General features: G+C 52.4%; 1 long non-coding RNA gene across 2 annotated transcripts; it reads left to right on the top strand.

Moving 5' to 3' along the window:
- The first annotated feature begins 787 nt into the window (after positions 1–787).
- Positions 788–12422, top strand: LOC148138440 (uncharacterized). 2 transcript variants are annotated; one of them, XR_015753938.1, is made up of 3 exons: positions 788–1037; positions 6048–6208; positions 8678–12422. It is a non-coding gene; the product is annotated as an uncharacterized LOC148138440 (long non-coding RNA). The 2 variants fall into 2 exon arrangements; XR_015753939.1 differs by having other exon boundaries at positions 8747–12422.
- The last annotated feature ends 1406 nt before the right edge of the window (positions 12423–13828 follow it).

Here is a 13828-nt window from a genome sequence, read left to right on the forward strand (position 1 = left end):
TGCCCGGCTTGCTGTGTCCTTCCAGCCTCCAGCCCGTCTGCCTTGAATTCCAGCATTTGTAGTTTTTTTTCACTCTAACAAAGAAATAGCTCAGGCAAATCAAGTGAACTGTCAGATGAACCGACCAAGTCTGGAAGATTTTCTCCAGTGGAACAGTGGATCACAAGAAGACCATAAACACCACAAGATGTAGTAGCAGAAGTAAGTTAAAAATCCCACAACACCAGGTTATAGTCCAACATGTTTAATTGAAAGCACTAGCTTTCGGAGCTCCGCTCCTTCATCAGGTGGTTGTGGTGCTCCAAAAGCTAGTGTACTTCCAATTAATCCTGTTTGACTGTAACCTGGTGATTTTTAACTTTGTACACCCCAATCCAACACCACCATCTCTAAATCAGCAGAGGTAAGTCTGCTCCAGCATTCAATCAGATCATGACTGATGTGATCATTCTCAATCCAACTTTCCTGCCTTTAGCCCGTACCCCCCTCCCCCCATTACTGAAGATGAACCTGTCCTTCACCTTGGAAGATCACATTCCCAGCTCTTATACACAAGTTGTGACCAACCGTGAGATCACTTGCTTGGAATAGTCAAAGTAAAATGTCCATATAATGTCCTCGCAATAAGCATAAAATAAATAAAGTTGGTAGCTTTGCCTAGTTATTATCATTGAATCTGAAACGTTACCTTTGCTTTATCTCCACAGATGCTCCCAAACCCGCCGAGTTTCTCCAGCGATTCCTCCTTGCGTCACTGGGCGGGGCCTCACGTCCTATTGGATGGAAACACGGGATTGACGGGCATTCTGACCAATCGGAGCTAGACAGGAGCTAAGGCCCGCCCTAAGGGGGGGAAGGACGCTCGCGGTGTCTCGAGGCCCGCGGCCGTTTAACGGACTCGGCGTGAACGAGCGGCGCGGCACCGAGTGTTGGCGCTGCTCACTGTTTATACCCGGAACCGAGAAATGGCCTGTGGTTTCGGCAAGAGCGGAGTGAGTGCTTTTTTAATCCTTCCAGGTGGAAAAGAAGATCGGCAGGTAGGACAGGTCACGGGGACAGGGCTCAGCCGGACCCACACTCCCCTGTGCTGTGTGCACGCCCCTCCTCACCGGGCCCGCTCTCCCCTGTGCTGTGTGTACACCCCTCCTCACCGGGCCCGCTCTCCCCTGTGCTGTGTGTACACCCCTCCTCACCGGGCCCGCTCTCCCCTGTGCCGTGTGTACACCCCTCCTCACCGGGCCCGCTCTCCCCTGTGCCGTGTGTACACCCCTCCTCACCGGGCCCGCTCTCCCCTGTGCTGTGTGTACACCCCTCCTCACCGGGCCCGCTCTCCCCTGTGCTGTGTGTACACCCCTCCTCACCGGGCCCGCTCTCCCCTGTGCTGTGTGTACACCCCTCCTCACCGGGCCCGCTCTCCCCTGGGCTGTGTGCACACCCCTCCTCACCGGGCCCACTCTCCCCTGTGCTGTGTGTACACCCCTCCTCACCGGGCCCGCTCTCCCCTGTGCTGTGTGTACACCCCTCCTCACCGGGCCCGCTCTCCCCTGTGCTGTGTGTACACCCCTCCTCACCGGGCCCGCTCTCCCCTGTGCTGTGTGTACACCCCTCCTCACCGGGCCCGCTCTCCCCTGGGCTGTGTGCACACCCCTCCTCACCGGGCCCGCTCTCCCCTGTGCTGTGTGTACACCCCTCCTCACCGGGCCCGCTCTCCCCTGTGCTGTGTGTACACCCCTCCTCACCGGGCCCGCTCTCCCCTGTGCTGTGTGTACACCCCTCCTCACCGGGCCCGCTCTCCCCTGTGCTGTGTGCACACCCCTCCTCACCGGGCCCGCTCTCCCCTGTGCTGTGTGTACACCCCTCCTCACCGGGCCCGCTCTCCCCTGTGCTGTGTGTACACCCCTCCTCACCGGGCCCGCTCTCCCCTGTGCTGTGTGCACACCCCTCCTCACCGGGCCCGCTCTCCCCTGTGCTGTGTGCACACCCCTCCTCACCGGGCCCGCTCTCCCCTGTGCTGTGTGCACACCCCTCCTCACCGGGCCCGCTCTCCCCTGTGCTGTGTGCACACCCCTCCTCACCGGGCCCGCTCTCCCCTGTGCTGTGTGCACACCCCTCCTCACCGGGCCCGCTCTCCCCTGTGCTGTGTGCACACCCCTCCTCACCGGGCCCGCTCTCCCCTGTGCTGTGTGCACACCCCTCCTCACCGGGCCCGCTCTCCCCTGTGCTGTGTGCACACCCCTCCTCACCGGGCCCGCTCTCCCCTGTGCTGTGTGCACACCCCTCCTCACCGGGCCCGCTCTCCCCTGTGCTGTGTGTACACCCCTCCTCACCGGGCCCGCTCTCCCCTGTGCTGTGTGCACACCCCTCCTCACCGGGCCCGCTCTCCCCTGTGCTGTGTGCACACCCCTCCTCACCGGGCCCGCTCTCCCCTGTGCTGTGTGCACACCCCTCCTCACCGGGCCCGCTCTCCCCTGTGCTGTGTGCACACCCCTCCTCACCGGGCCCGCTCTCCCCTGTGCTGTGTGCACACCCCTCCTCACCGGGCCCGCTCTCCCCTGTGCTGTGTGCACACCCCTCCTCACCGGGCCCGCTCTCCCCTGTGCTGTGTGCACACCCCTCCTCACCGGGCCCGCTCTCCCCTGTGCTGTGTGCACACCCCTCCTCACCGGGCCCGCTCTCCCCTGTGCTGTGTGCACACCCCTCCTCACCGGGCCCGCTCTCCCCTGTGCTGTGTGCACACCCCTCCTCACCGGGCCCGCTCTCCCCTGTGCTGTGTGCACACCCCTCCTCACCGGGCCCGCTCTCCCCTGTGCTGTGTGCACACCCCTCCTCACCGGGCCCGCTCTCCCCTGTGCTGTGTGCACACCCCTCCTCACCGGGCCCGCTCTCCCCTGTGCTGTGTGCACACCCCTCCTCACCGGGCCCGCTCTCCCCTGTGCTGTGTGCACACCCCTCCTCACCGGGCACACTCTCCCCTGTGTTGTGTGTACACCCCTCCTCACCGGGCACACTCTACCCTGTGCTGGGCGTACAATCTGCCCTCACCGGGCACTCTCTATCCTGTGCTGGTTGTATACTCATCGTCACTGAGCTCACTCTCCCGGTGCTGGGTGTACACTCCCCCCTCACTAGGCCCATTTTCCCCTGTGCTGGATGTTCACTCCCCCTGACCGGGCCCACTCTCCCCTGTGCTGGGCATACATGTCCCCTCACCGGGCCCACACTCACCTGTGCTGGGTGTACACTCCTCCTCACCGGGCCCACTCTCCCCTGTGCTGGATGTACACTCCCCCTCACCGGGCCCACTGTCCCTTGAGCTGGGTGTACGCTCCTCCTCACCGGGCCCACTCTCCCCTCTGCTGGGTGTACATTTCCTCTCACAGGGCCCACTCACCCTTGTGCTGGGTTATAATCTTCCTCACCGGGTCCACTCTCTCCTGTGCTGGGTGTTCATTCCCCCACACAGGGCCCACATTCCCCTCTGCTGGGTGTACACTCCCACACACCGGGCCCACTTTCCCCTGTGCTGGGCAAACTTTCTCCCTCACCAGGCCCACTCTCCCCTGTGCTGGGTGTACACTTCCCCTCACCAGGCCCACTCTCCCCTGTGCTGGGTGTACACTTCCCCTCCTCTGTGCTAGGTGTACACACCCCTCACTGGGCCCACTCTTCCCCTGTGCTGGGTTTACACTCCCCCCTCACCAGGCCCACTCTCCCCTGTGCTGTGTGTACACCCCTCCTCACCGGGCCCACTCTCCCTTGTGCTGGGTGTGCGCTCACCCTCACCGGGTCCACTCTCCCCTGTGCTGGGTGTACACCCTGGCTCACTGGGCCCACTCTCCCCGTGCTAGGTGTGCACTCCCCCTCACCGGGCCCACTCTCCCCTGTGCTGGGTGTACATCCCTTCTCACCCGGCCCATTCTCCCCTGTGCTAGGTGTACACTCCTCCTCACCGGGCCCACTCTCCTCTGTGTAAAGTATAGGGTTAAAATTGTGCAGCATAAGGGAAGAGGTGTAAGCTTTTGCAGAAGCAACATGATAAAATTGGACTGCACATGCAAATACTAAACAGTGAGAAGTGAAAACAGGTAGAATTATCAATGACTAATAGGGTAGAGGAACCATGCATCAGAGTGTACCAGTAACAGGAGAATTATGTGCCAATCGCAGGAGGGATGTACTCAATGGACGGAATTTAGTTTGGCAGGATGATCACACGAAGACAGGAAACTATGCCAGGATAGTCACAAATAAGGAATTAGATAAATAAGAGTAAGGGGCGACAGGCTTAGAATAATGGGAAACAGAAGCGGAGTGAAGCTTGAGCTTATGATGGGCTGCGTGCTACAGCAAAAGTATCCAATGGGGTAAAGGGGGAGGACAGAGAGATGCAGCTGAACTGCATAAATCAGAATATAACCCTCAGATCGGGGGGCCTATTCATTAGACACCCGTCTTGCAAGTATGTTTCAATCAAATTCGCTGCTTCAGAATTTGACTGGAACGGAAATTTATTGATATGTGAGCTTTGTTTTTTACAATTATTAGCCGAGTGGTTCTATAAAGGGCCTGTACTGCACTGCAATGTTCTGCGTTATATGAGTCTAACATCCTTTATTAGACGAGCGTTTCCATTACGGGCCTGTACTGCGCTGTCATGGTCTATGTGTCTAACTTCCTTTATTAGCTCAGTAGTTCCATAAAGGGCCTGTACTGCGCTGTAATGTTCTATGTACAATGAATCTAACATCCAAAATTAGCCAAGTGGTTCCATAAAAGGCCTATATTGTCCTATTATGTTCTCTATTCTATGAGTCTAACATTGAGTATTAGCGGAGCGGTGCCAGAAAGGGCCTGTACTGTGCTGTAATGTTCTATGTTGTAGTAGTCTAACTTCCGTTAATAGCCGAGCAGTTCCATAAAGGCCATGTACTGCGCTGTCATACTCTATGTTGTAATAGTCTAACTTCCTTTTTTAGCTGAGTGGTTCCATGAAGGGCCTGTACTGCGCTGTAATGTTCTATGTTCTTTGAGTGTAATGGGCATAATTAGCTAAGTAGTGGCAAAAAGGGCCTGCACTCTAATGTTCCATATTTTGTGTTAGTCTAACTTCCTTTATTAGCCAAGCGGTTCCATAAAAAGTTATACTGCGCTGTAATGTTCTGTTATATTAGTCTAATTTCCTTTATCCAAGCGGTTCCATAAAAGCCCTGTACTGCGCTGTAATGCTCTATGTTGTATTAGTCTAACGTCTGTTATTAGCCAAGCGAATCCATAAAGGGCCTGTACTACACTGTCATGTTCTATGTTGGATTAGTCTAACTTTCTTTATTAGTAGAGTGGTTCCATGAAGGGCCTGTACTTGTGAGATGTGATTTCCCATGCACTAAGCCATGTTGACAATCCCTAATTAGTCATTGCCTTTCCAAATACATGTACATCCTGGCCCTCCGCATTCCCTCCTACTACTTGCCCACCACCAATGTCAGGCTCACTGGTCTATAGTTCCCTGGCTTGTCCTTACCACCCTTCTTAAACAGTGGCACCAAGTTAGGCAACCTCCATTCTTCTGGCACCTCACCTGTGCGATCAATGATACAAATACCTCAGCAAGAAGCCCAGCAATCACTTCCCTGGCTTCCCACAGACTTTTTGGGTACACCTGATCAGGTACTGGGGATTTATCCACTTATGCATTTCAAGACATTCCGTACTTACTCCTCTGTAATATGGACATTTTTCGAGATGTCACCATCTATTTCCCTACATTCCATGTCCTTTTCCACAGTAAATACTGATACAAAATACTCATTTAATATCTCCCCCCTCTCCTGTGGCTCCACACAAAGGCCACCTTGCTGATCTTTGAGGGGCCCTATTCTCTCCCTAGTTACCCCTTCGACCTTAATGTATTTGCAAAAACCTTTTGGATTCTCCTTAATTCTATTTGCCAAAGCTCTCTCACGTCCCCTTTGTGTCCTCCTGATTTCCCTCTTAAGTATACTCCTACTTAAGTGAAATGTTATAGTGTTCTCGTTTTTTTATTTCAGCCATGTCATCAGTCTCCATATGATACTCTCTACCTTGTTCCCACTCTTTCCGATAATTGCCCGTGTACTATTTAAAGATATTTTCGAAGTAACTTGTTCAGAGGTGTTACTATGCATCTGAGGAACTGGTAGACCTTGAACCAGTGCCTTCTGACTCAGAGGTAAGGACACTACAACTGTGCCAAAATAGCTCCTTCTTTTCCTAAGTGAAGGTTAACCATAAATCTAATCTCATGTGCTCTCTTCACTCCTCTTCTGACCACCTCCATGCTTTCCACCTACAGTTCAGGGTTAATGAAGTAAAGAAAAAAACCTAAAACTGACATGAGAAGTAAATTTTATTAAATATGTTTACATAACATGAGTCTGAATTCCATTTAAAAGCACAGGGGAATGTTCAGTCAACTGCTGCAGTCAGGTATTTTGCAAGCAGCTGTTTTTAGCCCAATAAAGGGAATAGAACCTTGTGAATCCGTAGTTCAACTCTTCCAGCTCAGCAGTCATGCAGTAATCAACCGTAAAGTTCTCAACCGCTCCTATCATACCTGCCTGCACCACTACACCTCACAGTGAGTTCTAGACACCTACCACTCAGTGTAAAAAAAAAAAAAAAACTTGCCCCTCACATCTCCTTTGAACTTACCCTCTCTCATGTTAACTGCATGCCCCCTGGTATTGGGCATATTAACTTTGGGGAAAAGGATTCTCACTGTCAACTCTATCTCAATTGAACAGACTTCTATCAAGCCTCCCCTCCACATCCACTGCACGACAGAAAACAACCCAAGTTTTTTAATTCGCTCCTTATAGCTCATATCCTCTAATCCAAGCAGCATCCTGGTCACTCTCTTCTGCACCCTTTCCAAAGCCTCCTTATTCTTCTTATGTGGCAACCAGAAGTGAACACAATGCTTTAACAGAGGAACAACATTATCTACTCGCCAGGCCTCGCGACCTCTCCAGTGACTAAGGAGGATACCAAGACCATGGTCAAGACCCCAGCAATTTCTTGGCTCACTCAATAACCTGGGTTAGATACCATGAGAACCTGGGGACTTATTCACCTTTACACTCTTCAGGTGACCCAGCACTACTACTTTCTTGATCTCAAAATGCTGCAGCATATTAGCATGCTCCACATAAATCTCACTATTCCCCACACCCTTCCCCTGGATGAATATTGATGCAAAATACTCATTTAAGATCTCACCCACATTCTCTGCCTCCAAGCACACATTTCCTCCTTTATCCTTGAGTGGTCATTGGTTATACTTATCCGGAGTTATCCTCTTATTTTTAATGTATGTATAGAATTCCTTGGGATTCTCTTTAACTCTAAGGGGTCATTTCAAGGCCCCTTCTTGCTCTCCTAAATTCCCTGTTTGAGTTTTTGTTCTTTTCTTTCTTTTCCTCACAGGCCCTGTTCAATTTTAGCTTCTTAAAACTTTACATATGCTTCTGTTTTCCCTTTTGATGAAATTCAAAACCTCCCTGTTATCCACGGTCCCCCTTACCTTGCCATCCTTATCCTTCCTCCTTTCTGGAACATGCTGGTCTCAATATAGAAACCCTGCGAACTTCACTGCAAACATTGCTCCAGCTAGATAAATATCCATTGGTCATTGCTTTCTCTTTCCTCACACTCAAGTCAATTTTGTCTCCAAGTTGCCACAGCTGCTTGTACTATGACCTGTAACCATCCTCACTAATCTTATGGAAACGCATGTGTATTACATCAGTAACACTGCCCTCATCTACTCTTTCCGTTAATTCAAAATCGTTCAGCAAGTTACCAATGCACAATTTCCCGTTGGTGTTTCCTAACCACCTCACCTTTTCCCACGTGACCACAAGCTTTTCCCTAAATAAAGGTTGCTAATACTTCTCCCATTACCAGAGTCAAACTGACAGGGATGGAACTGCCAGGAATGATCTCACAACCCTCTTCAAAACAAGCCTGCAATATCAATCCTCCAGTCTCCTGACACCTCCTCCCAGTCCAGGGGAGGCTGTGATATTGGGGCCAGTAGCTCCACAGTTTCTCCTTTCACTTCACTCGGAATTCTCGGATGTCTCTCATCCTGTCCCGGCTTCCCGCTAACCCCGAGTGCCAACACAATTCGGACGGGGACATTCACAGATCAATGTGGACTTCAACAGTTTCCTCATTTCCCCATGCCCCACCTCACCCTAGTTCCAAACTTCCAGCTCAGCACTGTCCACATGACCTGTCCTACCTGCCTATCTTCTTTTACACCTATCCATCTCACCCCCCCCCCCCCCCCGACCTATCACCTTCATCCCCTCCCCCACTCACCTATTGTACTCTATGCTACTTTCTCCCCACCCTCACCCTCCTCTCACTGATCTCTCCACCCTTCAGGCTCTCTGCCTCTATTCCTGATGAAGGGCTTTTGCCCGAAACGTCAATTTTACTGCTCCTTGGATGCTGCCTGAACTGCTGTGCTCTTCCAGCACCACTAATCCAGAATCTGGTTTCCAGCATCTGCAGTCATTGTTTTTACCTCGTTGATTTTAACCTTAGTGCAAATCCTCTTGCAAGGATGCCTGCCTTGAAGTTTTCCTCCTCTCTCTACAAGAATCTCAGGCAGTCCCTCTCCCACTCCTAGGTCATTTCCTCTGCCCTGAAGCTCTTCAATCAAATAAACTCACTACCACAGCCACATTTGCTTCCTCAGTGCCGGCCTTCGTAACCAACTCATCCCACACGGACTCCGGACCACCTTTAAACCAGCAGAGTTCGGACCCGAACAGGACAAACAGTACAGACTACAGATTCAAAAACACCAGCAACGGTTCTCCTTCAAGATCCTCCATTCCACGCTCACAGCAATGCGCCAGCACCTAACCTCTCTACTGTCAGTCCTGCCTCAGCTGAGGGCCACACTCTCAATTACAAAGGACCCACTCTGTACTACATCCTCAGGAGAATTCATACTCTCAACAGTATTTCAACTCCATCTCAAACATCAAAAACTGTAAGTACAACAAACTTTTATGTATCCATCTCCATAACCAGCGCTCCTCAAACATTCCCGTATATTCACCTGGCCTCTGGAACTGCTCGGACGCCATTAGCCATGCGGCTGGTGCAGCTGCCACCCCCACACTGATTGATGTCACGTCCGCCCCCATCATGGCCGCTCCCACAGCCACTTCTGCCCCTCACAATTCCTCGTGCACCACACGTGACATCACTTCTGCCCCTCACATCATCGTTGATGTCACACGCTCAGTGACTTCCGCCCCCTCCCCACTGCTGTGTTTGCCACCACTTCCAACCCCAACAAGGCCACTCACCTGCATTCTGCTGACACACCTCCCCCACAGATCCCACTGTCACCATCCCCGCCCCCCAGAACCCTGAGGGGAACACCACTCCTGCTCATGACTCCATCCCCATTCCCCCCACCACCATACCCACTTCAGTTACAGGTTCCGCCCCCACTCCCAGGTCCACACCTACACCAGATCCCAGATCTGCCGAGTTTTCACCATCCCTCCAGACCTTCCCCTCACTGAAGATGAACAATCAGTCCTCAGCAAAGGACTCACCTTCATCCCCCTCCATCCACACATCAAAGAATTTAGTACATGCCGTGATGTCGAACACTTCTTCCGCTGCCTCCGCCTCCGAGCTTACTTTCACAATCAGAACTCCCGTCCACCTTCGGAGGACCCCTTCGCCCACCTCCAACACACTGCATCCACCTGGACACCCCGCGCTGGCCTATTACCCACCCTTGACCTCCATTGTCCACTGCCGCCTGGACATTAACAGCCTCAACCTGCCTACCTCCCCTCCCCCACTCCAAACTCTCACCCTCAACGCGCAGCCCTCCAATCCCGACCTCCCCATCAAGCCAGCAGATAAAGGAGGCGCGTGGTAGTCTGGCGCACTGACCTCTACACCGCTGAAGCCAAACGCCAACTCGAGGACACCTCTTCCTACCACCCCCTCGACCATGATCCCACTCCCCCCATCACCAAACCATCACCTCCCGGACCATTCAGAACCTCATCACTTCAGGAGATCTCCCACCCACAGCTTCCAACCTCATAGTCCGGGAAACCCGCACTGCCCGGTTCTACCTCCTTCCCAAGATCCACAAGCCTGACCACCCTGGCCGACCCATTGTCTCAGCATGCTCCTGCCCCACTGAACTCATTTCTACCTACATCGACACTGTCCTATTTCCCCCCTAGTCCAGGAACTCCCCACATACGTTCGAGACACCATCCACACCCTCCACCTCCTCCAAGACTTCCGTTTCCCCGGCCCCCAACGCCTCATCTTCCCCATGGATATCCAATCCCTCTACACTTCCATCCACCATGACCAGGGCCTCCAAGCCCTCCACTTCTTCCTCTCGCAACATCCCCAAAAGTACCCTTCCACCGACACTCATTCGTTTGGCAGAACTGTTCCTCACCATTAACAATTTCTCCTTCGAATCCTCCCACTTCCTCCAGACCAAAGAGGTAACCATGGGCACCTGTATTGGCCCCATCTATGCCTGATTCTTTGACTATGTAGAACAGTCGATCTTCCGTAATTACACCGGCACCACTCCCCACCTCTTCCTCTGCAACATTGATGACTGCATTGGCGCCACCTCGTGCTCTCGCGAGGAGGTTGAGCAATTCATCAACTTCACCAACACATTCCACCCTGACCTTAACATTTATCTGGAACATCTCCGACACTTCCCTTCCCTTCCTGGACCTCTCCATCTCCATTAATGACGACCGACTTGATACCGACATTTTTTACAGACCCACCGACTCCCACAACTGTCTGGATTACACCTCTTCCCACCCTACCTCCTGCAAAAATGCCATCCTGTATTCTCAATTCCTCCGCCTCTGCTCCCAGGAGGACCAGTTCCACCACAGAACATACCAGATGGCCTCCTCCTTTAGAGACCGCAATTTCCCTTCTCACATGGTTAAAGATGCCCTCCAACGTATCTCATCCACATCCCACACCTCCGCTCTCAGATCCCACCCCTCCAACCGTAACAAGGACAGAACACCCCTAGTGCTCACCTTCCACCCTACCAACCTATGCATAAATCAAATAATTTCCGCCACCTCCAAACAAACCCCACCACCAGGGATATATTTCCCTCTGCACCCCTTTCCGCCTTCCGCAAAGACCCTTCCCTCCCTGACTACCTGGTCAGGTCCACACGTCCCTTCAACCCACCCTCCCGTCCTGGCACTTTCCCCTGCCACCGCAGGAATTGCAAAACCTGCGCCCACACCTCCATCCGAGGCCTGAAAGGAGCCTTCCACATCCAAAGTTTTACCTGCACGTCCGCCAATATCATTTATTGTATCCGTTGCTCTCAATGCGGTCTCCTCTACATTTGGGAGACTGGGCACCTCCTCACAGAGTGCTTTAGGGAACATCTCTGGGACACCCGCACCAATCAACCACACGTGTCCGAATATTTCAATTCTCCCTCCCACTCTGCAGAGGACATGAATGTCCTGGGCCTCCTTCACCGCCTCCTCCCTTACCACCAGACGCCTGGAGGAAGAACGCCTCATCTTCCGCCTTGGAACACTACAGCCCCAGGGCATCAATGTGGACTTCAACAGTTTTCTCATTTCCCCTTCCCCCACCTCACTCCAGTTCCAAACTTCCGGCTCAGCCCTGTCCCCATGACCTGTCCTACCTGCCTATCTCCTTTTCCACCTATCCACCCCCCCCCCCCCCCCCCCCCGACCTATCACCTCCATCCCCTCCCCCACTCGCCTATTGTACTCTATGCTACTTTCTCCCCACCCGCACCCTCCTCTCACTTATCTCTCCACCTTCAGGCTCTCTGGCTTTATTCCTGATGAAGGGCATGACCACAATGAGAGCCTGGATAGCTACCTCAGCCCAGCGAGGGTCCAGCAGTTTGTGCTCACCATGGGGATGCAGACAGCTTCCCCAGAGACAGGACAGTCAAATGGACAACGATAACCCCATAAACTGGGATTAAAAAAGGTTCATTTGCTATAGTATAACAGGGCACCCACTCCGTAGGTGGGTTCTGCTGAAGCCACAGCGAAATAATAAGAGACTGGATGGTTAATAAAGGGAACTGTAAATAGGATAACTGTAAATTCGAGTAATTCAATCTGTTCTTTGCAATGTTAAGACATGCAATGTATATATCTATGAACGACATGACAAATTGTACAAGTACCAAAGATTTATTTCTATGAATAAAGTATATTTTGAAATTTAAAAAATGATGAAGGGCTTTTGCCCGAAATGTCGATTTTACTGCTCCTCGGATGCTGCCCGCACTGCTGTGCTCTTCCAGCACCGCTAATCCAGAATTTAGAGGGCTATGGGCCAAACACCGCCAAATGGTCCTGGTTCAATGCCGGAAATCCGGTCAGTCCGAATGGGGTCGGGTCAAAGAGCCTGTTTCCACGCTGTGTGTGATTTATCTCTCATTCGGTTTGATTCCACTCACTCCGCCCTTCTCCGGGTCAAACGTGCGTGACCTCCTCCTCAGTATATCTGCACGTTAGCAGTTTGTTGACTCATACCGAAACTGTTTTCTCAGCCTCAGTGGAAGGATTTTAGTAAAACCCTCTCACTGTGTCCAGGCGAAACCCCACAGCGATAGCGCCATGGCCCCGCCTCGCGGTGACCGATTCAAACGATGACGCCCCGCCCCCTCCCACCGCGAGCTCGCGCAGAGGCGGTTAAACGGCCGCGTCTCGCGGCTGCGCGTGAGCACTCAGGACGGGCCTCAGCTCAACACCCAACTCCGATTGGTCACAATGTCCATCAATCACACGGTTTCAGCCAATAAGGAATGCAGACCCGCGCGTGGAATGTCGTTTGGAGGTGAATGTGGACAAAAGAGAATTCGCTGGAGAAACTCGGCGGCCGGTTTGGCGGGATCCGTGCAGGTAAAGCAGAGGCAATTTTTCTGATCCAGTGCTCCTTCATCAGAATTGATAGTAACTAGGAAAGGTACAGATAGCGGGGTGAGGGCTGTCACTCCCGCAGTAGGTGGAGCTGGAGCTCAGGAAGAGAGAGAAGAGCAGTCAGACAGAGAAAGAGCTGGCTCACTGTGAGGCAGGGAGAGAGAAAAGCTGCCTGAAGCAGCCCGTGTCATGGCAAGGGCCTGGACTCTGGGGAAAGGACATTGCACAAGGTGCTCAGCCTCTAACATGGTTGAGCCTGATATTGCCTCCCTGGTACCAGGATCAAGGATATCTGAGTGAGCAATATCCCCAACATGGAATTGGACCAGCAGGACGACATTGTACACGTTGGAGCTAATGACAGAGGAAGGAAAAAGGATGATATTCTGTACGTAGAAAGTTAGGCAGGAATTTTTAAAAAGGAAATCCTCAATGGTAGCAATATCTGGGTTACTCCCGGTGTGATGAGCTCGTGAGGGGATGAATAGGAGGATAGAGCAGATGAACGTGTGGCTGAGGAACTGGTGCAGGAGAGCATGGTTCACATTTTTGGATCATTGGAATCTCTTCTGGGGTAGGAGTGACATGTAGAAGAAGGAGGGATTGCACCTGAATTAGAAGGACACTAATATACTGGCAGGGAGAGCCAGGAGCTGCTCAGGAGGATTTACATTCGTACGGTGGCGGTGAGACTGGGGGATAGGGATCTGCCTGAGACTGGTGCAGTTTGGAAAAGGTAAAAGTCAAACAGTCAGGGCAGGCAGGGAATGAGGTAGGAGTGATAAGTGAACCTGCATGTATTTCAATGCAAGGGGCCT

This window comes from Chiloscyllium plagiosum, unplaced genomic scaffold (genome assembly GCF_037043375.1).
Source record: "Chiloscyllium plagiosum isolate Xiang-an unplaced genomic scaffold, Cpla_swu_hap1 HiC_scaffold_40, whole genome shotgun sequence".
Classification (NCBI taxonomy): Eukaryota; Metazoa; Chordata; class Chondrichthyes; order Orectolobiformes; family Hemiscylliidae; genus Chiloscyllium; species Chiloscyllium plagiosum.